The 27,016-nt window shown below is 37.7% G+C and overlaps 1 protein-coding gene across 2 annotated transcripts in view; it reads left to right on the top strand.

Moving 5' to 3' along the window:
• Positions 1–27,016, top strand: part of LOC134214431 (uncharacterized) — a 481,597-nt gene that overhangs the window by 36,572 nt on the left and 418,009 nt on the right. The window lies entirely within an intron of this gene.

Raw genomic sequence — 27,016 nt, 5'->3', positions numbered from 1 at the left:
AACTAAGATAAAAATACACAGTATGAAAGGGACGAGCCTGGAACTGAACCGACGACCTCCTGCTTATAAGCAAAAGTGGTAGCCACTAGACCACCAAGCTCGTCTCAGTTTACTCAATTTAAAAAAAGACACAAATCATGAAATACCATCCATCCATCCCGTTGCGCTGCACCTTTGAGTATTTTTTTTAATGTAAAAATTAGTATTCTATTAGCATTTCTTTAGTTATTGATTAAAAGCTTTTCTATGCCCGCCATTGCATGAGTATGAAGCTTGTAAGGCAAGTACGAACTCGCCATCTCCAGATTGGAAATCCTACGCCTTTGCTCGCAAGGCTATTGGAGATCCAACATATCCAGATGAAAACAAATCCCATGTTTCCCATGCGCTTGAAAGAGAAAGATGATTAAATATCAGCAAGCTCTATAGCTATTCAAGATGGATGATTTTGAAATATAAAATGTGTAATTTCAAATCTCCGTGTTGTGAAGCTCTATCAGACTGGTGTAATTGTATTTCAAATTTGTTCTCATTTTGCCCAAAGATGATGTTTATGTTTAGCCTTCGGTCCTAGTCGCAAGTTAAAATCAAATTACCCTCAAAAGTGACAGTTGAAAAATTGAAAAATCGTATGGTCATAAGAATGGCAAGCCCAATAAAACAACTTTTAAAAATTATTCGATATCTGTCAAAGGATCTTGATGCGATGGGTAGGGTTACGCCATTGGCACTGAGATGGCAACCAAAGACATATGGGGCGATTCAAACATGACGTCCACTACTTTTTGAGATTTCTAGACCCCCTCCCCTTCTGTCACGCTTTTTTAATACCTAGTATATGTAGTGTCACAAAATCTTAGACCACCTCCCCCCCATAAAAGCTGTGACATCATTGTTGAATGACCCCTATCCTGTTGTGGTGGTATCACATGTAGACTATTTTTGTTTGGTGCCGCGTCACATATTTGGTATTGACGTACTTATTTTACGCATGTGCATGTGATCCAACGGACATCGTGTCTTGGAGCTTTGAATGGTAGTGCAGTCAAGCAGAAGGCTTTTTCATCAGTGCTAAAGATGTTGGACCTCTTCTTTTCTGCAATACTTTTCTGGTGCGTTCCTTGTGACGCTAAGTCGCAGCCATGCTTACATTTAGCTAGACTAGACATTTATTAATAAACAATGTATTAAAGACATTCGTAGAAAATCGACTGCTGGATTCACTGAGTAGAAGTTTTTTTTTTAAACTAGGAACGGGGCGCCAAGCTTATTTTGTTACGTTATTAAAAATACCACACATTATAATGACGGTATATGAACAATCTTGTGATTCATTCTCGATAGTTTTTGCCAATAGATAGGGATTCGGCGTGATGAAGCTTGACTTTGCCACCAAAAAGTGAATCCTATAGCTGACCTTGATTAGAACTTAGTAGATAGCATTAAACGACAAAATCAAAAAAAGAGTTTGTATTCGCGATGCTCATGTGTTGCATTTGTAGTGCTCGACTTCTAAAATCGACTGGTTACTGGCGTTTGTTGTTTGATTGGGAAAATTCCGAAATTATTTGGTCATACAGTATAAAGGGGTTCATCGCTTTAACGGCGTTGAAGTCACTTGCATGTTGCATGGTTGCATGTTCAGATAAGTTAAAATATTAAGAAAAATTATTTAAAGGTTCCCCCAAACACACGCGACACGACAGTCGCGACGCGATTCTATCGCTTGGCGACAGCGATTCTGTCGCCGTTGGAATGGAAGGGTAAATAGAGTATTGCCTGCAGCGACCCAACGATAGAATCGCGGCGACTAGTTGTCGCCGTCGCGGCGACTAGTTGTCGCCGTCGCGGCGATGAAATCGCTTAGGTTTGGGGGAGCCTTAAGCTCTTAAGTGGAATGTCTTCAACTGTCCAAAACGAGTTGAGTACTTTCTATTTAATTCCACCACGTTTTGTTATCTTTTCGAATAAGTAAGTCGAGTCAAGTTCGAGACACTGAAAACGGTCTTACAGCTGAGGTCGAAATGCGTATTTGAAAAGATAACAAAACGTGGTGGAATGAAATGGAAAGTACTGAGCTCGTCTTAGACAGCTTAAAATACTAAGATATTTCGATAATCTAAGTTATTACGATATCTGAATGTCCCCATCAGTGTTTTCAAGCAAAAATAGGTCTCATAGGTGAAACAATAGGTAAGGATTGTGAAAACTGTTCAGCAGCATATAAGCATAAAAGCATATGGAGACGCATGGTACATTTGTGCAATGATTAATCTTGTGACTAAACTTTTTAGGCAAATTTCATCTCATCGGTTTAATTAAATTAATTAACAAGTGTGCCGGAATTTATATGGAACTTGTTTTATGGGACACTTGAATCTAATTGCATGTTGGAAAGTTCATGTTCTTGGTTAACATGTCGAATACTGCGATCAAGAAATCTTTAGAATCATGATTTCAAACCGCAGACTCCCGGGTGTCTTCTAAGCGGTATTCATAATTTTTTCACGGTAGTCTTATTCACCTCATCTAGTTTCCTGTAGTTTTCTAGTTTGTTATGTTTCTAGGGATCTTATTTTTCTATGCTAGATCAGCTGGTGTACGGATGCTGTTATATAGGATGTAGAAGATTTCGATTTACCGAATTCAATATGAGTAAAATTCACTGATTAAGAAGAACTTCAAAACGGAAATCAATCATGCAAACATGCAAGAGATTTCAACGCCGTTAAAGCGATGATCCCCTTCATACGTTGAGACCAAATAATCTTGGAATTTTTCCAATCAAACGAAAAACGCCAGTAACCAGTCGATTTTAGAGGTCGAGAACTACAAATGCAACATATGAGCATCGCGAATACACACTTTTTTCCTCTGATTTTGTCGTCCAGTGAATTTCTGCATAAACTAACTATATGTACCATACTGTGGAAGACGATAGGCGGTTACCTTCTCGATTCTACTTTTTCGCACTTCTATACAGTTTAATCTAGTCTAGTCTCCATATACACAATCAGTTGCTATTTCGCACTGCTGTATAAGTGCGATAAACTTATTTTCATGACTTGCAATGATTCGAAAGGTTTTTGTCTCTCTTTTATCGTTATTCGTTAGCTACCTAGATACCTGGATACCTGGTTGGCTACTGCGTCGATACACCTATGCCTGCCGTATTGTAGAGCTCCAGAATCGTCGGTCTTGAGCGATGTTCCTCCAGTTTCCCCGAACGTTCAGTGTCTCCAGGTCTGATACCACCGCGTGCAGCCAGCGTGTCCGTGGCCTTCTACGAAGTCGCCGGCCCCTATCTGGTTCTCTGTTGAATATTGTTTTCGCTATTCTTTCTTCCGACATTCGCACGAAGTGACCAGCCCACTGAAGTCTGCCATATTTTATACGATTCACAATATTTTCTACTTTGTGTACGTGATACAGCTCATGATTCATGCGCATGCGCCACACACCTAGTTTCCCTCCGAGTATAATACGCAACACTTTTCGCTCGAAAACCCCGAAAACTGTCTGATCCGCCTCTTTTAATGTCCATAAAGGGCCACTGGTAGAATCAGAGTTTTGTATAGAGCAAATTTCGTTTCCGTCTGCATGTTGCGGGACCTAAGCTGGTTACGTAATCCGTAAAAGGCTATATTCGCAGCAGCAATTCGTTTTTCACTTCACGGGAAACGTCATTGTCACATGTCACAAGCGTCACAAATTCTTCAACAACTTCAAGCACATCCCCATCAAGCACTACCTCTGCACCAACACCACTAGGTCTTCCCCTATCTCTACCTGCCACCATGTACGTTGTCTTGGTAGAGTTAATGGTTAAGCCCAACCTCGCCGTTTCCCTCTTCAGTGGGACAAAAGCCTCCACTACTGCTCTGCGATCGATTCCAATAAGGTCGATGTCGTCCGCAAAACTCAGGAGCATATGTGACCGTGTGATGATAGTGCCGTTCCTGTGCACGCCAGATCTCCTGATAGCGCCTTCGAGTGCAATCCGTCTAAGGTCACAAACGAGGTTGACACTTCGTCTGCAATCTGAATACTTGATTGCGAGCCATCCAGCGTTGCACGTATCAGTCTAATCAGTTTCGTCGGTAAACCACGTTCGGACATTATCTGCCACAGCTAATTTCTCTTCACTGAATCGTACGCTGCTTTGAAATCAATGAACAGATGGTGAGTCTGCAAGTTGTACTCCCGGAAATTATCAAGGATTATATTTCTTATAGATTGGGCATATGAGACCATCCAATCAGCCGGAAGGCAGTTCCATCCTCCCATATTTTCTGGATAATGTGAAGGATTGATTGATGCAGCCGCTCACTTCCATATTTGAGAAGCTCGACCGAGATCTTGTCCTTCCCAGCATTTTACTGTTTTCAGCTCTTTTAGAGCCTTCTTAACCTCGTCCTTAACCATGTCCATCCTGCTCCTTAATACACCATCATTTTCACCGTTCAACAAATCTTCGAAGTGCTTCTTCCACCTGGCTGCCACCATAGTCTTGTCTGTCAGCAAATTCCCCTCTCGGTCATTGCACATGGCGGGCACTGGCGCAATCTTATGCCGCGCGCCATTGACAGTTCCCTAAAACCTCCACATATCGTTTTTATCCATGCTCTCCTGCGCTTCAGCTATAACACTCTCTTCGCGTTGCTTTTTTTTCTGCGGTGGATTCGTTTCTCTTCTGCCCTTGCTACACCTACACTGTACCGTTCTCTGTTGGAACGGGTACGAGCCACTAGCATTCGACTCCTAGCAACATCCTAGCAACATTTTTCTCGTCCGTCACTCGCTGGCAGTCCTCATCAAACCAACCATTTCGTTGTCGTCGCTGTTCAGCAACTCCTTCAACTGACTGTTCGATAGCTATTGAGAGCGATTTCTGCAAACCCTGCAAACTGGTTATTTCTTCAAAAAATCCGTTTACAAGTCGTTCGGCTGAAATGGTTGTTCGGTCGTATATGCCATGTGATTGGAAATGCCGTTTGGCCTAAATGATCATTTAACAGAAAATATTGTTTAGCCTACGGCCAAAAATGTCGCTGGACGGGTGTTTCGGATAAAAATATTTACCCGTTCGATCAAACGACATTTGCGGCCGAAGGACTTTTTCGGCTAAATATTCAGTTGTCCACTGTGGCTAAATGGCATTTCCGGCCAGATGGGTTTCTGCTAGTGGATTGTACGGCTAAAAAACATATTCTACCGAACAGCTTTCGGGCTTACGGCCTTCGGCCAAATGGTTTTCGGTCCGTCGGAAATGGCATTTGTTATAATGTTTTGGCTGAATAACACGTTATATCGAAAATTATCTTGCCGAATTCCATTTGATGAAATTGAACAGGGACAAACAGTCGAACTGGTAATTTGGCCAAAAACATTGTTTAGTTGAAAAAGTCGTTTGGTGGAATAGGTCTTTGGCCGAACATAAAGTTTAGCCGAAATAAAGTTTGGCCGAAAATAGGGGAAGGGGGGGCAAAATGCCCTAGTTAAGCAAACACTGCTTTATTGTCTCATTTGTAACGCTATTCATGGGTATTTTTACATTATGCAACAGTTAAACAAGATAGTTAGTTGATGCCATTCAAAAATTGTCAAAATCTCAATCATATTGATAATATTCACATTTCAAAAAAGTGGTGATATTCTGTTGCCGGAAAACTCATGAGGCAAAACGCCTTTTAGCTGGCAGCTACTAGGGAACAAAATACCATGCGTCGGCGAATCAGCATTCTGGTATGGATAGTGCGTGGAGACGCAAGTACATTGTAGGTTAGCGCCACTAGGGCGTTTTGCCTCGCCAAAATGTTAGATGTTTCTTCAAAATGTGGAAATTTTCGGTTTTTCCGACCTTCCCATACACTATTTTGAAACTTTTTTCGCCTAACCTGCATAATTTTAGATCTAGTTTTGTTACGCCCATCTTAATGACGGTAAATATGAGGGAAACCACAAAAGGCGTTTTGCATCGGGGGGGCGTTTTGGGGCCTCTTCCCCTATCTGTTGGCCGAGCGGTTCCCAAGGCCGAAAATGTTATCTACTGAACGTCATATGACCAAAAATGGTCCTTTTTACCAAAAGACCATGTCAGCCGAAGAGCCAAACGGTGTTTTTCGGCAAATGGCACTTTAGGCTAAACAACATTTTCGGTTTAATAACCTATTTGACCTATTTGGATTAACGATATTTTTGGTCCTCATCCATTTCGGTCAAGTGTTATTTTCGACCAAATGACCTGTTTGATCTGTTTGGCAGAACGACGTTCTCGGTCGAATGTTATGACAGATTTCAAACGGAGGTTGGCCGATGCAAACATGTCGGCGGCGGTGTGATACCAAAAACTGTCGGCAACGTGGCGTGGCATACCTCTATCTACGACTTTTCATAGGTGCCACAGGATGTTTTGGAATTGTTAGTGTGAAAAAATGTGTTGAAATCAAAAATTCAAACCGTGTTCAAATCGGATAAGCCGTTTTCTGGAAACAGGCCAATCACCAAGTTTGAAAACAGAGCTTCGAGATTATCGTGGTAATAATTTGAGCTTAACAGATCGCTCGTTCCATCGATAACGGTTGAGTTTTTCGGGCGCTCGGAGTGCTGCGACGCTGCGCGTGTTAGCAAAAAGAAGCGACGAGATTGATGGTGTATTTCTTTGTTTTGCGATGAGATGAATATATGTTCAGTGAGATGGAAAACGGATCAGTTCCCCTATATACGATATCTAGCATACCGCAAGAGACTATTTTCGCATGCTGTCATATTAAAGAACTGATTCGGGAGGCTATACCTTGTGATAAATTACTTTTAAAACCCTCCGAACGAGGGGAGGACTGGTTCTGACGATGCATTTAGGGGAAAAGTGGGTAAAACCGACACCCTAAGCAACTTTACAGTTCCCTAATCTATGAAGCAATTTGCCGGTCTAGAAATTTCATACAAGCATACTTTGGCTCTTCATGCATCAGTCCATGATGTCTCAGGACAATATTTTTTGATAGAATTTGATTTATGATGAAAACGCGAACAGTCCATCTTACAGCCCAACCAGCTGAGGGTAAAACCACATGAGGGTAAAACCGACACATCAAATCGTTATGGAATCGAACATCAGAACAATTCTAAATGATGTTGCAACATAATTGAAAATGTTGTTAAACCATTCATTTTGATATTTTTGTATGAAATTCATGTTTAGGGGTCACTCGTAAACGATGGCTGATTTTTTTTTATATATTATATCTTCTTCTATATAATAAAAATGAGTTGAGTTTTGCTTCCTGACGATTTAACTCGCGAACGGGTTGACCGATTTGCAAGATTTTTTTCCTAATCGATTCGTTTTGGGATCCGCAAGGTTTGTATCTACAAAAAGTTGGTGAACTGAACGGGGAAATGTAAAAAATCGTTAGAATACTATTTTGGGTCAGCTGTTGAGGAAAACAAAACAAACGGACGGAAATTGATCTAGAGTGCGGTGCTGCAAATAGTTCATTGTGACATTTTCAACACCCGGTTGTTTATAATGACGATTTAAAATAAATGCGTATGGTGCAGTTATGACAAGAAATGAAAATGACTAGTTCCGTAAGTGACAAGCTACATGTTTACAGGAGTAAAAATGGATCACGAAAGAACAACACTAGAGAACGGATTGAATATATCTAAGAGCAAAATAAACTTAAAATACGGTTCTTCTTTGGGCGCTATTGTTATCCGACCTGCAGGTTTTCCTTGATGACTCAATAGTACCCCCTAGACCTATTGTCACGCCCAATGATGATAAGGTATGTAACCGGTCTATGATAAAGTTATATTCCCCAGCGCCCAGCGTTTTCCAATACTTGACTTATATTATGCGAATGATGAGTCTAATAAAACAGAGGTATTTCGTGATTTGATGGCAGGTGTCGAATTTACCCCAACTGATAATATAATAATGATGAGATACATGTGGATGTTTATAATTAGAAAAGTTAACATTTTCTCCACAACATACACAAAATGATGTTCAATTATGGATCAGAGATTGATTAAATACTGATAATCAACAAATTATTGTCGAAAAAGCTTATACACCGATGCCAAAATTTTACATAAATCACCTCCTCAATGGTGATCAATGCTCATTGTCTGTTTATTATGACTTTTACACGTCTCCGCCAGTTACAAAATTACTAGAAATACATAAAATTAAACGTTTATTCAAAGTGTGTCGAAATTCTGTCCGATAACCACTTGAAATCAGAGATTTGACGTGGTGTCGGTTTTACCCGCAGTGTCGGTTTTACCCACAATTCCCCTAAACTTGTTCTGCAAAGCTGTGCGGTCCCTAACACAAAATGAGCGAGAACAAAGCAAGAATCATCACTTCTCTGTGGGGACTGCCTATCCGAATCTGTTTTTCGCACTTGTATACAAGTTTGATAAATATGTAATCATGGCTTGTTATAATCAGGTATGGGAAAAATCGGTTCATTTAGCGCTATTCTTTCACTCACCTCAAAACACAATCGCAAATTAGGCAACTGTGCACGAGCCTCTCCAATATTTTCAATTTCGGTTGTCTGCCGTTTGGCTTCAGTTAGTAACGAATCATGCCAAAAACAAACAGACAACATTCATCACCGAATCTTCCCCACAGATAGCAAATGATGCATAGCCGAGTATTTGTTTACATTCGGTTCGCAAACGAATGAAATCGCAAATGAGTGGTGAGTGAGGATTCGGCAGAAAGATTCAGGCCGCAAAACGAATCATTGAGTCTAAATTGAATCAATCTTCTGAGTCCAACTCAGTGTTTTCTGCTGCACTCACTACACATCGATTCTCTCTCATTTCTCGATTTCTTTTCGCACTATGTGTGGTTTCGCTTATTCCTGCTGGGGGGCATTCAGTAGATATAATCGTTTGATGGTTCGCTGTTGGGTTGAGTAGCATTCATTTTGCAATCGTGTGTTCGCTGATGGATTGGGATTCCAAATCGGTGTGGTTTGTGTGAGTGAGTGAGTTTTCCCATAGCTGGTTACAATTCGGTACATTTTTTGCCTTTCGTTATCTATTGAGAACGATTTTTTCAATCCCTGCCCAGCATAGACAATCTTTTCAGTTAAAAAAAACCTTTATAAATAAATTTTTTAAACTACCAGGTTTTTTGAGAATGCAATCACTTTGATAGCACTCACCATTGCTTACATTATAAATTGTGTTTTTTCATATGTATTTGAAAAAGAAAATTGTGAGTAGGTATAGAAAATTTTATCTTCAACTTTTTTAATTGATCATCTTTTGATTTTTTTTTTTGAAATAGTGCCAGATTTGATTGAAAATTGTGGTATTTGTCTATTATCACTAGGTCCGTTCAGATATTTCATTGGGATAAAAAACAAGTGATTCCGTAGAATATAACAATTGACTTTTGTTCCTCATTAATTGTGTTGATGTTGCAACAATAAACATCTAAATCAGCTGACCTAGCATCAACCAATGAAGACAACGGGTAGCTCTGTTCAACGTAAAGTAATTTATTTATTCACTTAGCTATCCTTTTCCAGGTGCACGTATGCTTCCCACTTGCCAATATATCTTGGGAAGCAACCTTACCATCCAAGTAGATACATCAACAAAATGCTAGAACAAAGCGCACCGGTAATTGTTAAGAGTGAACTTTGCACAAGAGCGCTCCTGGCGAAGGAATGACTGCTGATTGCAAGATACCTCTACAACTTCCGCCAACGAACCGAGCAGATTCTTTCGCGTAGTTTTGCACATTTCTGCTGATGATGTTCCCGTAGCATACGGCTGTTGGTGGTTGCGAGGGGAGAGAAAGTTTAATTATTTTCTCAACTTAGTAAAAGCAAGAAACACAGGAAATGATACTATTTTCTCATCTTCGTTGTTTAACTTCGAGTGGGTGATACGAAAAGTAGGGCACACTTTGCCTGGATGACGATGATTGATTAATTGTGGTAGAATAAGAGGTGACCTACTCAGCAGGATATAAATACAATCACTATCAGGGAAAAGTCTTTGGATTAAATTGAGAACAAACAAACCCCATTCATGTGTCTAAACTTCACGGACCGTGAACTTCCGAACTCAATCGACCATGCGTCTCCATCTAATTTAGATCGGTTATTTTTGGATCGATCGATATCACGGTCGTCGGCTCATCGACGACAGAAAATCAATCCGCGTAGCTTTGAATGGTATTTATGGTCAAACACAAATCCCATCCCAGACAGTTCCGTCGCCTGTCGGTCGTCAGTACTGGAAGGATATTCGTAGCGTACCACCCTACCCGGAGCAGGAGATGACCGAGAAAATGTATCACCACTACCACCAGCACCACCACGTCAACCAACCGGATGGAAGCACTTACCGAGCTTTTGTTTCAATCATGTCATTCCGATGCTATTTATAGCGTTTTCGGTTCGGATAGCGGGACCCCCGCACGTGACACCGCCAGCCACTCGCCAACCGGCGGGAAACGGCAGAAGCGACTTAGAGTATAATTAGATTTGGTTCTTTCTGGCACTGTGCTGGCTCGTTGACGTTCTTCAGGCTTCCGATCCGGTCGCGTGCAGAAGCTTTCGATACGATTTGACTGGAACATAAAGAAGCTTTGGTCGGTATATGGCTGTCGGGTGTGAGTGGGTTCCACTCAACAGTTACGAACACGAGCTGCTGCCACGAGGCCATCACAATTAATGTCATAAAGTGTGAAGGAATATTAGTGCAAACAAAGGAAACAGATTCTAATGCGACAGCCTTATAATGGTTTGTTGGAAGAATGATAGACAATGTGTCAACTGAATAACGTTCTCTGATTGTCACTGTTTTGAACGAAGCTATTTAAGCTGCAACTGAAACTCAGAGGAGATGAAAAATACCTACAAGTATCAACATTCCTCACGGGGAATTTTGAGGAAAATGTGCACGGGGCGTGGAAAGAGGGGTAATTGTGCTTTCAGCACTTTTGGAGCGTGGAGCGAACGATGCTAAATAATTAAGACATCCAGGGAATTATTACCACCTCACCCTCGGTTGTTAACACCAATCTGGTTAACGAAGGTTGCCTTACAGCGAAGCAGCTGGCATAGGACGGGGATGGCCAAAAACTTCCCCAAGTATTCTCTCGAAAACGAAAAAAGTTTTGCCTTCATCATTATGTGTTTACTCAGCTTTGCTTTTCCATTGCGTTAAGCCCCAGTTAGAAGCCGTGAAATGTATATTTCATCCCACAAGACAAACTTGCTTGAGATACGATTGTCTGTCTGGAAGCTAGCTTTTTATTATATGCATGCTGCACACAAAAACGTGATCAAGAAACGAAAAAAAAAAACTTTCATGGAGTAACTCTCTCGAACAACGACAAGTTTTATTCAATTAGATGACAAACATTCTTCGCTGGCATTTTCAACAAGTCGGAAAATATACTAAATAACTCAAATGAGCACACCAATGATTTCGATGATAATTACATAAGTTACATTATAAACCTCTTTGCAACTTGGCCGGGGTGGCAAAAATAGTTACATAAAATCCAAATTAATCCACCTAGCGGTGATGGTGCCTTTCTCGACCTTCGTAAAATGTTTGCGCTTGAAAATAGATGAGCTAGCTGAGTAAAATAAACAAAATCTGCGTCCGTTCTATGAAAATCGGATTATTTCAAGCAAAGATAATATGCTAATATGAATTTCCACAAAATGTGTCCTTTTCCGATCTTTTTGACAAACCCCTGCGCATAAAATGGCATATTATAAAACATCGTTCTTGTCATAAAATATGTTTTTAATTCCATCTGTATAACTAATATATATGTCTAATATATATGTCTATATATCATTATATCATTATATGACATACTTTAACAAATGAAATGAAAACGGTATGAAATGCTTTTATAGTACATATTTATATGTTTTATATTATTTATAATTTATATTATATTTATATTATATATTATATATTAAGTTGTTACTCAGCTATACAGAAGTTTTAAATATACCCTTATTCACAAGTATATTTTGAGCTACTATTCGTTTATATTTATTTTTCATTCAATAACTTGATGGCCATCCATAATGCTCATAAAATGGATTTGAAACAAATCTATTTAATTTATAGACCTGAGTGGAACCAACCCAGGGCTGAAAATCACAATAATAAAAAAATATTAGAGACTGACATAAGTTCGTAATTTAGTAGGAAAATGTAGTTTTTTTTTCTTGCCGTTCGAGATTTATTGTGTAACTTTCCATCACACTTGCTGTAAATTCTGGCGCCATTTATAGAAGTAAAGAAAGTATTCAACAATTATTTTTTATTGATACATATTCTGTATCTGATCACTCGAAAACATCCCTAGTAGCTCAGTACATATAGATTTTGTTGCAGCAACTTCAATGTGACTGGATTTGGCCGCTGAGTCACAGTGACTGATATATATGACAAGTGTGCTACTCGGGATGGCAATGTAGTCTTTTTGGGCAACATTACAGTGCCAATTAATGTGTTTGTTACTGGTCGTCAAATGTTTAGCTTCTCAACAAATATAAAGTTGCCAATAATTATGAGTTCCATATCTGACTGTTTAATTTTTATTTAGACTCATAGGCAAATTACGAGGGACTGTGATGCTGAGAATAGTGGATTTCATCTCAAGCATCATTTGTGCTGGACGACTTAAACAATGGATGTGAGCTCAACAATACAAGCGCCTTGCAGCCACTCCTCGATATTCAGTTACTGACATACTCACCGTATAATTAAATCATCTACCACTGGTTTTGGAGGCAACTTGCATCGACTAGAAGTGAGTACAATAAAGGCTTCTAACAGCATTTGGTGGGATATACTGCTCCCGGAAGCTTCCAGTTTGCCTCAATGTCGGAGAACAAGCCTGTCATACTGCTTGCCTATTTCGTCTGGTCCCGTAGCCCAGAGCGACATCTTAGATCAACGAAGTTCAACTCATCGAGGGCTCATATGGTTTAAAGACACAATCGTACAGTGCGTGCTAGTTTTTCACATCTAATTTTTGAAGTTTACACTTCAAGGTGGGGAGTATGTTCGGTCAAGCTACTGTAGTTTTATTATCGGTGCTGAGCTCTATCATTGGCATTATTACCACCACACATTATTGTATAGCTATAAATTATCTATCAGTATACTGACCATGATATTTGTAACACTCGCATTTTTGTTCATTTGGTGAAAAGCCTGTGAATCATCCAGAAAGCTCAATTTCCTGCATCTTGCCCCACAACAGTAAAATAGGATTTACTATCTTGCTTATCTGTGGTAAGCTGGAACTGATTTAGTTTTTAGGGAGGATTGACAAACGATTTACAAAATCAACCAAAATGCAAATGTTACAAATATGCAATCATGGGCAGTATACACAACGTAGGTTAATAGTCATGTTTGTACTGTATCACGTCTAGTCAAATAAATATGGAAACTGTGTAAAATTATTCTTTTTGGCGCGTGTATATGTCGATGCAAACAGTCCTACCGCCTGATCGATCACAATTGGGCTTATTCTACGAGTGGAGTGACGTGAGATTGCTCGAATGACGTGAGAAGAGTCGTATAGCCCCATTTGAATAACATGGTCACCTCACGTGAGAATTGCTAAAATCGACTCACCTCACGTCACTCGACTCGTAGAATAAGCCCAAATGATTCATTCACAATGCTAGCTACAGAGAATGTTATACACTCAACCCTCTTTTTACGTCACTTATTGGGGGGACGTAAAACGAATGTGACGTAACCAGAATTTTAGCTAAAATTTCTAGTCTTTCACTAAATGTATTGATCGTTGGATACTTTTAAATACTTGCGTCTTACATGAGGTATTGTAAGATCTCTCCAAATCCAGGCATATGAGATGTTATAAGATCTCCAAATTTCCTGGAATTTGAATCAAATGGTCTACAGAATCAACCAAGGCTTCCACTATGTCCCCAGCCGTGGTATCAACCAAATTTTGTCTTCTGAGTATAAGTCTTTCACTTACGTCTCAAATACAGGCATATGGGATGTTGTAAGATCTCCTAACTGTCCTGAAGTTTAAATCAAATGGTCTATCGAATAAACCAAAGCCTTCATGATGGCCCAAGCCGTGATATCAACTAAATTATGTCCTCCGAGGATTTGTCTTTCACTTGCGTCTCATAACAAGACATATGATGTGTTATAAGATCTGCAAATTGTCCTGGAGTTTAAATTAAATGATCTAATAAATCAACCAAGGCTTCCATGATGTCTTCAGTCGCGGTATTAACTCAATTATTTTCTCCGAGTATTTGTCTTTAACTTGTCTCAAATCAAGGCATATGATGTGTTGTAAGATCTCAAAATTGTCCTGGATTTTGGAAAGCTTGCGAATTGCGTCTCTAGCATGTTGATGAGTTGGCTTCTACGATCTCCCCAGCCACGGTGTCAACCTAATTTTGTTTTCTGAGTATAAGTCTTTCACTTGCGTCTCAAATACAGGCATATGAGATGTTGTAAGATCTCCAAATTGTCCTGGATTTTGAATCAAATGGTCTGCCGAATTAATCAAGGCTTTCATGATGTACCCAGCCGCGGTATCAACCCAATTATGTCCTCCGAATATTTTTCTTTCACTTGCGTCTCAGATCCAGACATATAAGATGTAGCAAAATCTCCAAATCGTCCTGGAGTTTGAATCAAATGGTCTGTCGAATCAACCAAGGCTTCCATGATGTCCCCAGCCGCGGTAACAACCCAATTAAGTCCTCCGAGTATTTGTCGTTTACTCGCGTCTCAAATGTAGACATATGAGTTGTTCTAAGATCTCCAAATTGTCCTGGATTTTGATGCTAATGGCCAATAGTCCGATTTGCCAAATTTCCAATAGGGATAAATAGGACAGATTCTGCGTCAAATGGAACTTGCAAGTAAATCGATAATTACCAAAAAAGTGAGCTAAAGGAGGAGATGCTGGTGGACCATGAAAAGTTCAAAAGAAACAGAAGCAGCAAAATATTAGGAATTGATGGGAAAAATCCCTCTATTTTATATTTTTTTGGCACAACCTCAAAACCGAATAATATCAATGTTATTTTGTCAATACTTCATCGTAGTCGGCCTCCGTACATTTCGTTGATTGACAATTACTCGAATGAAGTTTGGTCAAATGATATTTTGTCGAATGGACGTTTAGTCAAAAAGACATTTGGTGGAATGAAGATCTAATCGAAAAAAATATTGAAAGCAGGTTTTTTTATTCTTTTAATTAAAACTGTTTCTTCCACTCAATATTCACGCAATAATTAGTTCGGTATAAAATTCATTTTGAACCATTTTCCGCAAAATCGCTATACGACTTAATGTTTAATCGACGTAATGTGTTTTCGACCAAGTGTCATTTGATGAATCATCATTTGACCAAATGTCTTTTTGGTCAGTCAGGTGATATAGCGTCGTCCTTTAGTTTGCAAAAGTCAATATCGTGTCGGGAATATTTACCGTTTTTTTATTTATTCTTTTTATGAACCCATCATTCTTTAGTCAGTATTGGAATATTTACCATTTATAATTTATGTGAATTTCAACCACAGCAATATATTATTTAGTTAATAATAATTATTAACTAAAGTTTCTTTCTTTCAAATTTCCATTCGACGAAATGTCATTCAACGAAATAGAGCAAGATTATTCAATCGAAAATATGCTTTCGACTGAATTTTCTTTCGACTAATATGCTTTCGACCAAAAATCCATTCGACGTAGTGTTCTTACGAACAATTCTCGCTTAACTTTTCAAAAGGACCTAAGTAACTTTTTTTTCATGAATTAATTTTAGTACTGTAATCAAAAGCTTTCATGTTGTTCTGTTGATTGCGCTATTCAAATTAATTCATGAAAAAAATGTTACTTAGGTCCTTTTGAAAAGTTAAGCGAGAATTGTCCTACGTATCTAGAGAACTAAAAATTCATTTTCGATTAAGGACCATTCGACCAAATGTTTATTCGACGTAATGTACTTTCGACCAAATGTCACTCGAGAAAATGTCTTTCGACAAAATGTCTTTGGACGAAAATGGAACAGATTCCCATTCTTCAAGTACGACGATACGCCACATCGTCTCTGACCAAATGACCGGATGTGAAGCTAAAATTCTCTGATCCCTAACTTTTTTGCAAACCCTGTTCAAATATTACGTAACGCAATAGGGAGTGGGGGGTTGTTTAATTTTTGTTACGATTTGTTAGGCAAAATATGGAGGGGAGGGTGTCCTTCGGAGTATTGTTACGCGTAACAAATTAATTGCATAGAGAAAAAAAATGTTGAAAAATGTTTATTTTCTTTTAAATATCATAAAATATACAATGCTTAATAATTTATTGTAACGTGTTTTAAATCCCACCAAAAATCTTTTTTTTTTTTTTTCAAAAAACAGTTTGTTTAGCATTACGAATAGGGGAGGGGTTGTAGAGGGATGTGCATATATCGCCTCCACCTCGTAGACTTACTCGCTAGCATATACAACTTTGTTTTAGCAGGTAGATACGACTCTTCAGATGGAATATTTCCAACTCTTGTTATAGTCTATTTTAATCACTTTCCAGTTGTCATAAGACGAGTTTGTACAATTCCATTGATTTCCACCACTTAAATGTATCTTGACAGATACGTATTTCGACCTCAACAGTAAGAACGTCTTCAGTGTCTCGTACTTGACTCGACTCGACGAGACACTGAAGACGGCCTTGCTGTTGAGGTCGAAATACGTATCTGTCAAGATACATTTAAGTGGTGGAATTCAATGGGATTGTACAAACTCGTCTTATGACAAGTGAAGACATTCCACTAAAAAGCTCAAAATAATTTTCTTAACACTTTCCAGTTATAAAGTGCTGGCACCTTATGGTAATTCTATGTAATGGTAGATTTTAGCTTCAACTATTTTTAAAATCAACAGTGAACAAATGTTGAATAGTATTATACCGGCATTTTCAGCGTTATCCAAACAAAAATATCAAGAAAAGCGCATAGCATATAATTCTGAATATTTTGCAATAGATATCTGACAGAACATTAGGTTCTATAAGCACCAAACACAAGATGCTTAGTAAACCAGTGGAGATTTTTTTCTTGAATGCCATTAAGTATCACAGTTTAATGCATGTAAATAAGAATGATATCGTTAACCCTTTAGAAGGCAGACGAATCTAAACAATAAATTAACAAAAAAAAAACAATAAGACACAATGCTTGCATGGTGTTTATCCCAAATGTATGTTTGTTATTGGTGGCAAACTATCTGCCACTGCCTTGCAAGCGCAATTTCGGCAAAAAAAATTCAAAGACTTTTAAAAAATATGTTTTAGTGAAACAAATCAAAACAAGGTACGTTACAGTTTTGGTGAAGAATCCTAGTCGGAAAATCCATTATCAGTGAACACATTTCTTTGCACTTTTGTTCCCAAGGGTCCCCCCTTTGGGAAAACGCAATTTTGCCTTCACGACATAATCTAACACAGGAGATTCAAAATAATTAATACCAATGGGAGAAAAATATATCTTTGTCGTTTTTTAAATATAATTACAACTGAAAATTCTTCTCACACTCGAAAATTACGATCTGTTCGTAAAAAAAATCGTTCTCAGTTTGACATTTGAAACTTTTTTTTGGCTCAAATTCACCTGGAGTGTTACTAGGTAGCAAATATAGCCACTACATGGGAAATAATTATTAGAGCCCTTGTTGGTAAACAGAATAAAATATAATTTGTTGGTGGCAATATAGTTGCTACTGCCTTATAAAGAGTTAACTGTATCACCAAGTTCTCAACTGAAGAAATTCAAAACTGTTCAGATTTAGACTAAAGAAATTCGACTACTTCAGATTAGTTCAGATTTATTTTCCATCCTAGGCATGACATAGCGGTAGCTCTTTCCCTCACATATTCAAAAACGTACCGTGTGATGCGTTCCAATTCGATGGGTGTTTACTCGGATAAAATTTTGAAAAGCATTTGTATTTTTCCTAGTCCATTTTCCTGCTATCTTTGACATCTGTGTTACTGTAACTCAGGTATTAAATTTTTGATATTAACATTGATTTTATTCGAACACTTAAAAGAAAAATACAGTCAAACCTCCATGAGTCGATATCGAAGGGACCATCGACTCATGGAAATATCGACTCAAGGAACAAAATAGAAGAAAAACATTATATTTCATCAAATATCAATTCTTCAATCAAAATATTTATGTTCAATTATTATTTTCTTTGAAATAAAATTTTTAGATTGTATATCTTTAAGATCAGCTTTTTCATAATGCACGTCATTTTATTACGTTTGTAATATATCTGTTCAGGATTGCAAGAAGGTTTAATTTTTCGTGGCCTAGTACTTCAATAAGGATTAAGCCTGTCCTGAAAGTGTTGTGCGCTTTGACCAATATGTTTTGCTCGTGCATCAAGCAGTGAAACCATGTTCTAAATAAACAAAATGCACTCAGTGAATATGTGCAGACTGAAAATTACTTCAGTATATTATTACAATATTATGGGCTCTGAATAAAACACAAATAAAGTACAAAAAATTATTTAAGTATTACTACTCTAAGCATTTATAGTTATATTTGTCATACAAACTAATAAATAATTTAGGAGAAAATAAAGAATTAAATACTTTGACGAGTAATGAACCTTCCGGAAAGGAATTTTTCAATGGTTAAAAGACTATTATTCTTCCATTTACTTCCACTATTAACTTTTTATGTATCAACAAGCAGATACGCATTTCGTTTCCTACTTGAAACTTCTTCAGTGTTTGTTATCGACTGAAGAAAAACATTGCTCATTAACTTTAAATATGGTGTGTAGGTAGAACTGTAGGTAAAAATTAGGGCATGTCGCTTGAACCGATTCGTCGTCGTCCCGTGGGTAGTAATCTAAACAGCCAGGTATATCCGTTTCCTTGATCTTTGTTAAGTAAGTTTATTTTTTGTTTGTAAATTTCTAAGCTTTCCGCTACGTCAAGTTTCCAAGGATTTTGTATTTGTCTGAGAAGTGATATGTTGTCTTTGGTTAATTGATGATCTTCGTTAAATATATGTTCGGCTACTTTAGATTTGAAATGATAATGTATACCTTTTTCAGTGTCTTTGTTTGCTTTAGTTACTTCTGCCAAATGTTCTTTTAACCTCGTGTCTAGTGTTCGTTTTGTCTGTCCTATGTAGATTTTGTCACAGTGTGGGCATGATATTTTATAAACTCCAGATTTTCCTAATGCGTCAACAGGGGTCTTTTGTGCTTCCAAGTAGTGTCTTCAGTTGGTTGTTCCTGCTACTGAAAACTAATTCGATACCAATTTTTCTAAATTTAGAGCGTAATGGTCTGGTTATATTATGGTCAAAATTAACGGATACTCGTCGCAATTCATTTGTTATTGGTGATAATGTAGTCAATGATTTTCTATACTGGGTTTTTCTATGTTTGTCTATAATAGCTTGAATAGTTCTAGTTGAGTATCCGTTTAGTCTAGCTGTTTCAAAATGTAATTTAATTCTTTCTGTTTCCTGTGACGCTAAGTGGAAAAGTCTCAGTCTATGTATCATGTGTTGGAATGTGGCTGCTTTGTGTTGGTGTGAATGGTTTGAAGTGTTGGGTATAACTCTTTGTGTGTGTGGGTTTTCTGTAAATTTCAAAATTTATTTGGTTTGATTCTCTAACTATTAAAACATCCAAAAGGGTAATTTTCCGTCTTTCTCTTGTTCACAAGTGAACTTGATATCCCTATGTGCACTGTTAATGGCTTCTAGGATTGATGGAAGTGCGTCTTTCCTAATGATGCTGAAGATATCATCTACGTATCTCCACCATCGCTCAGGAATGGCCCCTTTTCCTTCAAATCCTTTTCAAGATTAGCCATGAACAGTTCACATAAAAAAGGGGACAAGGGATTACCCATTGGTGTTCCTTTTGTCTGCTTGTAGTATTCTCCTCTGAATGTAAAATAGTTCTCTTCTATGCAAAGTCTTGTTAATTTTAAATATGTGCGTACTTTTGTCTTCCAAGTTGCATCTGATTTTTGTCTAAGTAACCAATCTTCCAACAAGACAATAGCTTCTTTTACGGGTACACTTGGGAACAGTGCAGCCACATCAAATGAAACCATTATCTCGTCTTCTTCGATATTTCCTGAGTTTTGCAATTTTTCAATAAACTGTTTTGTGTTTTGTACTTGTCTAGTGTCTGTTTGTGTATGTGTGTAGAGTGTTTGGAATTCTTTGACTAACCATTTTGCTATTTTGTGAGTTGGAGACCCTTCCGCAGATATTATTTCTCTGATTTCGTTTCGGGTTTGTGAATTTTTGGTTGTCCTCTAATTCTAGGCAAAGTTGGGTTGGGAATTTTAAGTCGAGGCAAATTTTCAAATATGGGTTTACATTCTTTGATGGTTTTATCTACTTTTTTCACAATATCTGTCAAGGGATCTTTTCTTTGTTTTCTGTATGGACCATTGTTAAGTTTTTCTATCATAAGGTTATCGTAATTAATTTTATCTAGAATGACAATTGCATTACCTTTGTCTGCTTTCGTATAGAAAACTGGTTTGTCTTTTAATTCCTTAATAATGTTAGTCTCGTGTATGTTGGGTGTGTCTTCTAGTGTCTTTAATGTGTCTTCTGTAAATGTCCTAGCTGTGTTTTTCTGGTCAAGGGAGATTTGGCATGAATCTATGGCCGTCTCTAAGTCTATAATTATTTGGTTTAAATCAGGCTTTGAGGTCAAAGCGTAATTTAAACCATTTTGTAATACCTGTACTTGTTCTGATGAAAACTCCTGCGATGATCTGTTGACGACGAATCCTTCCAAGGGTTGCACTTTCACTTTATCACTTTTCACTATATCACTTTTCACTTTATCACTTCGGAATTTTAATAAATTTAGTTTTTTAACATGTAACAATCTTTTGCGCTCAGACTCACATTTTTCTGCTACTTTTACTTTAGTCAAAAAAGATGGGAATTCTGCTGGATATTGTTTAGCTAATTTAAGGTGCAAATTATAACATTCTAAATTTTTGATATTCAATTTACTGTACAATGTTTTGATGCTTTCTTTTACGTGCTCTCGTTCTATTTTCTGAATAAGATGGGCATGGATTGATGATCTGATTTTAATTTTATGGCTGACGGGGGTAAGTTTTAGTTTCAGGCAATTTTTCAAAAAGGAAATATCTTTATGTAATGAGGCAATGATTTTCTTGAGTGCGATGAACTTATTTGGCTCTGAGGGCTTGGTTGCCATTATAATGATTAATTATTTTAGAGCGTCTTAGGGGAAATGCTACAAGGTTAAAAGACTATTATTCTTCCATTTACTTCCACTATTAACTTTTTTATGTATCAGTGATATGTAAGTGATATAGTGAAAAGTGATAAAGTGAAAGTGCAACCCTTGGAAGGATTCGTCGTCAACAGATCATCGCAGGAGTTTTCATCAGAACAAGTACAGGTATTACAAAATGGTTTAAATTACGCTTTGACCTCAAAGCCTGATTTAAACCAAATAATTATAGACTTAGAGACGGCCATAGATTCATGCCAAATCTCCCTTGACCAGAAAAACACAGCTAGGACATTTACAGAAGACACATTAAAGACACTAGAAGACACACCCAACATACACGAGACTAACATTATTAAGGAATTAAAGACAAACCAGTTTTCTATACGAAAGCAGACGAAGGTAATGCAATTGTCATTCTAGATAAAATTAATTACGATAACCTTATGATAGAAAAACTTAACAATGGTCCATACAGAAAACAAAGAAAAGATCCCTTGACAGATATTGTGAAAAAGTAGATAAAACCATCAAAGAATGTAAACCCATATTTGAAAATTTGCCTCGACTTAAAATTTCAACCCAACTTTGCCTAGAATTAGAGGACAACCAAAATTCACAAACCCGGAAACGAAATCAGAGAAATAATATCTGCGGAAGGGTCTCCAACTCACAAAATAGCAAAATGGTTAGTCAAAGAATTCCAAACACTCTACACACATACACAAACAGACACTAGACAAGTACAAAACACAAAACAGTTTATTGAAAAATTGCAAAACTCAGGAAATATCGAAGAAGACGAGATAATGGTTTCATTTGATGTGGCTGCACTGTTCCCAAGTGTACCCGTAAAAGAAGCTATTGTCTTGTTGGAAGATTGGTTACTTAGACAAAAATCAGATGCAACTTGAAGACAAAAGTACGCACATATTTAAAATTAACAAGACTTTGCATAGAAGAGAACTATTTTACATTTAGAGGAGAATACTACAAGCAGACAAAAGGAGCACCAATGGGTAATCCTCTGTCCCTTTCTTATGTGAACTGTTCATGGCTAATCTTGAAAAGGATTTGAAGGAAAAGGGCCATTCCTGAGCGATGGTGGAGATATGTAGATGATATCTTCAGCATCATTAGGAAAGACGCACTTCCATCAATCCTAGAAGCCATTAACAGGTGCACATAGGGATATCAAGTTCACTTGTGAACAAGAGAAAGACGGAAAATTACCCTTTTGGATGTTTTAATAGTTAGAGAATCAAACCAAATAAATTTTGAAATTTACAGAAAACCCACACACACACAAAGAGTTATACCCAACACTTCAAACCATTCACACCAACACAAAGCAGCCGCATTCCAACACATGATACATAGACTCGAGACTTTTCCACTTAGCGTCACAGGGAAACAGAAAGAATTAAATTACATTTTGAAACAGCTAGACTAAACGGATACTCAACTAGAACTATTCAAGCTATTATAGACAAACATAGAAAAACCCAGTATAGAAAATCATTGACTACATTATCACCAATAACAAATGAATTGCGACGAGTATCCGTTAATTTTGACCATAATATAACCAGACCATTACGCTCTAAATTTAGAAAAATCGAATTAGTTTTCAGTAGCAGGAACAACCAACTGAAGACACTACTTGGAAGCACAAAAGACCCCGTTGACGCATTAGGAAAATCTGGAGTTTATAAAATATCATGCCCACACTGTGACAAAATCTACATAGGACAGACAAAACGAACACTAGACACGAGGTTAAAAGAACATTTGGCAGAAGTAACTAAAGCAAACAAAGACACTGAAAAGGTATACATTATCATTTCAAATCTAAAGTAGCCGAACATATATTTAACGAAGATCATCAATTAACCAAAGACAACATATCACTTCTCAGACAAATACAAAATCCTTGGAAACTTGACGTAGCGGAAAGCTTAGAAATTTACAAACAAAAACAAATAAACTTACTTAACAAAGATCAAGGAAACGGATATACCTGGCTGTTTAGATTACTACCCACGGGACGACGACGAATCGGTTCAAGCGACATGCCCTAATTTTTTACCTACAGTTCTACCTACACACCATATTTAAAGTTAATGAGCAATGTTTTTCTTCAGTCGATAACAAACACTGAAGAAGTTTCCAAGTAGGAAACGAAATGCGTATCTGCTTGTTGATACATAAAAAAGTTAATAGTGGAAGTAAATGGAAGAATAATAGTCTTTTAACCTTGTAGCATTTCCCCTAAGACGCTCTAAAATAATTAATTTAACTGGAACATTTTCCGTACAATGTAGAATTAAGGAAGGGAATCTCGTCTTCCTCCTCCAAAATGAAACCAGCCTTCCGGAAACAATTCTGGATTGTTTCTGACTTCATGTTTACTGTCCATACTCTGGACAATAATTTGATTGCATCCAGTACTGTGATGTCCGCATGGTCCTTTTAAATATAAAATAAGTTTTTCAATGTCGACTCCATATTTCAACTGCTTACCTGATTAGTTTCCATGGTGTGGATTCTTCCTTTGACCAACTCATGCCTGTAAGAATGTTTCACTGTCTTGATAATTCCCAAATCCAATGGTTGCAACACGGAAGTTGCGTTTGGTGGAAAAAATACGAGCTTCACTGCTTTCAGTTTCGTTTCAACGGATTGGGGATGTGCCGAGCAGTTGTCCACAAATATTAAGACCTTCCGCTTCTCTTCGATCATCCTTTTATCGAATTCCAAAATCCATTCTTCGAAAAGCATGGAAGTCATCCAAGCTTTGGGGTTTGCTCTGTAGACCACTGGAATAGATTTGACATTCTTGAAGCATCGTGGATTTCTACTTTTGCCGATGACCAGTAAAGGTAGTTTATCATTTATCAGTTTATCAGCTCCATGTTCGTTGTGCAAGGAACTGTAAATCGAGTACTTTCCTCAATGGCATGATTTGGAATTAAATGTCTTGTCCGGCAAGCATTTATAAAAAAATCCAGTTTCATCGGCATTGTAAATATCCATGGGCTCGTTTTTTCAATCAAGCCCGGTAGGATATTTGTCATGTAGTTCCCAGCCATAATCGAGTCGACGGCCGCGCTTTCACCACATTTTTTTAACGAAATCTGGTGTCTCTTCAAAAATTTGAATAACCAACCGCTAGCCTTAAAACCGGTAACACTAAGCTTTTCTGCCAATTGGCATGCTTTCTCGCGTATAAGCATCCCTGACAGCGGAATATCGTTCTGTCTAGCTTGACTCACACAAATTAACAGAGCTCGCTCTAGATTCTAGTTTATGGGGGCCTTAGCTCTTTTTTCCTGCAAGTTCCCATTTTCAAGCTTCCTTTTTTGCCATTTTAAACGATTTTTCAGGATCGTCGAAACAGTACTTTGAGGAACCTGGAACCTCTTTACAATTTCCGATACTTTGGCGCCACTTGACTCATGTTCTTCAATAATATCCACTCTTTCAGCAACGGTCAGCAAATTGAGCTTACGCTTCTCCATTTTTTCAACTTGGTTTTCCATTCGTCTCGACGAGTTTTCAGTCGCTTTCAACGGAACACGATTCACACTTCTGACAATTCAAAAATATGAACATCGAGTCATAGAAACCAAACAACATCATAGTTACCTGGAGGGACCATCGAGCGAAGGAGGCATCGAGTAATGGAAATATCGACTACTGGGGGTACGAGTATACGAGAAACAGAACGGACTGAAAAAATCTTCGAGTAATAGAAATTATCGACTCATGGAACATCGACACATGGAGGTTCGACTGTATATAATATATTTCATATTAGAAACCACAAAACGCAAATATGTGCAAGACGATTAATTTGCGAATGGATCTCTATTGCAGTATTGTTCATTAAACCACAATTTCTCCAGAAAAGTTATTAATTCAATTGTTTTTTTTAAGTATCAAAAAAGGAGGACATTTTAGCGCAAAAGGAGGACATCTGATTTTTAATGAAAAAGAAGGACATGTTCTCCTTCAGGATACCATATGATCACGCTATGTGTAATTCACTTCGACATGTGGCCAAGAACCGTTTTCAGATGATTAAAGGCTCGGCCTTGCATTTAGATCATTTCCCCAATTCCACAATTCACTACCACGGTATTGCACGAAAAGGAACATATCTGTACTTTACACGGAAAACGTGTACACTAAATCACTCGTGTCTTGTCTCTAACGAAAACTAATTTGAGAACTACCGGTCGAATTCAGTTTTGGCTGCCGCGTGCGAAGGAAGAAAAACGTGATAGCAAATTCAAAAGCAACCATCCGCGCGCTTGGCTTGCTGCGATCTCGAGCACTTGAATTTCATCATAACAAAAAACCAGATAAATCCACCTAGTGATGACGATGCCTTTCTCGAATCAATCCCTTGGTTTTGCCTTAGTGTGATTCACAACATAAATAATTATCTACATTACGGCTCTTGCAAACGCTGTAAGGCAAACAGCTAACCAATCGTGTATGGTTCAACACACCATTGTCTTCATAATTTTTGAACGCAAAGACCGATCGTGATTATATATCAACTAGGGTTTGTCTCCCGTAGAATGCAACTTGTTGCGAAAAAATCAGTTAAGAATTACTATATGAAAAAGTGGCTTATGTTTTTTTAACACACACATACACACAGACAGACGGACATTTGTTCTGCTCGACGAGCTGAGTCGATTGGTATATAACATGATGGGTCTCCGAGACTTCTATAAAAAGTTCGATTTTGGAGTGAAATGATAGCCTTTCGGTACAACTTTGTTGTACTAGAAAGGCAAAAAAACAATAATTATTACACTTTTTTAAATGGAATCATAGATGTTGAAATCTTAATTTTCAATATGGTGTTGCCATCGTTTTTGTAACGTAATTTAGCCTATGTAATAACAAAGAAATCGTATTAGCTAACTAGTGCTTAGTGACTCGTATTAGCTGACTGACGTATTTTGTACTAATGTCCCTAACATTTTTAAAAATGCATTCCGGATTTGAACCATTTTCATCGAAGCTCCAAATGATAATCTTACTGGTGAAGAAGGTGAACCCTTTTACTGCCGCGATGTGGTTGTACGAAAATGTTTAAAACTCCATATAAATCTTAAATAACAATCAATTTGAACTCCCTTAAAATGTATAAAAAATTGACTGAAAATAATAAATACCGCTCGAAAAAAAGGAAAATCACCATTATTTAACCATATATTTTTACTCAAATTATTTACAAATTTTCTATAGAAACATCCAAGGATCAAGTGTGTATATTATGTTCGATTTTGTTTCTGTTTATGTATTAGAATATGTAAGTATGCTATCCCATAGATCGCATCGCTTACCAAAGTGAATCCAGATAAATTATCCTTTGTAACTAAGACAATATCCTATCCCAAGACAATCGTGGAGATGCAGAGGTATACTCGGTCTCTAGTAGCAACGAGAGTCGGACTAACAATCCTTCCATTCCTATATGACCGTAAGGACGTGGCCGGCGCCGTTATTGACTTTAAATATTTGAGCTCCCGAAACGTGTACATTGAGAATGGGTAGCTAATCCCAAGCCCCATTCATTGTGTTCTCTGTACAATTTCACAAGTTCAGTCAATCACGGAGTAGCAACTACGAATTGTGCGGTC

Source organism: Armigeres subalbatus, chromosome 2 (assembly GCF_024139115.2).
Source record: "Armigeres subalbatus isolate Guangzhou_Male chromosome 2, GZ_Asu_2, whole genome shotgun sequence".
NCBI lineage: Eukaryota > Metazoa > Arthropoda > Insecta > Diptera > Culicidae > Armigeres > Armigeres subalbatus.
The sequence above is the reverse complement of the archived record's forward strand: the minus strand, read 5'-3'. Positions and strand labels throughout refer to the sequence as shown.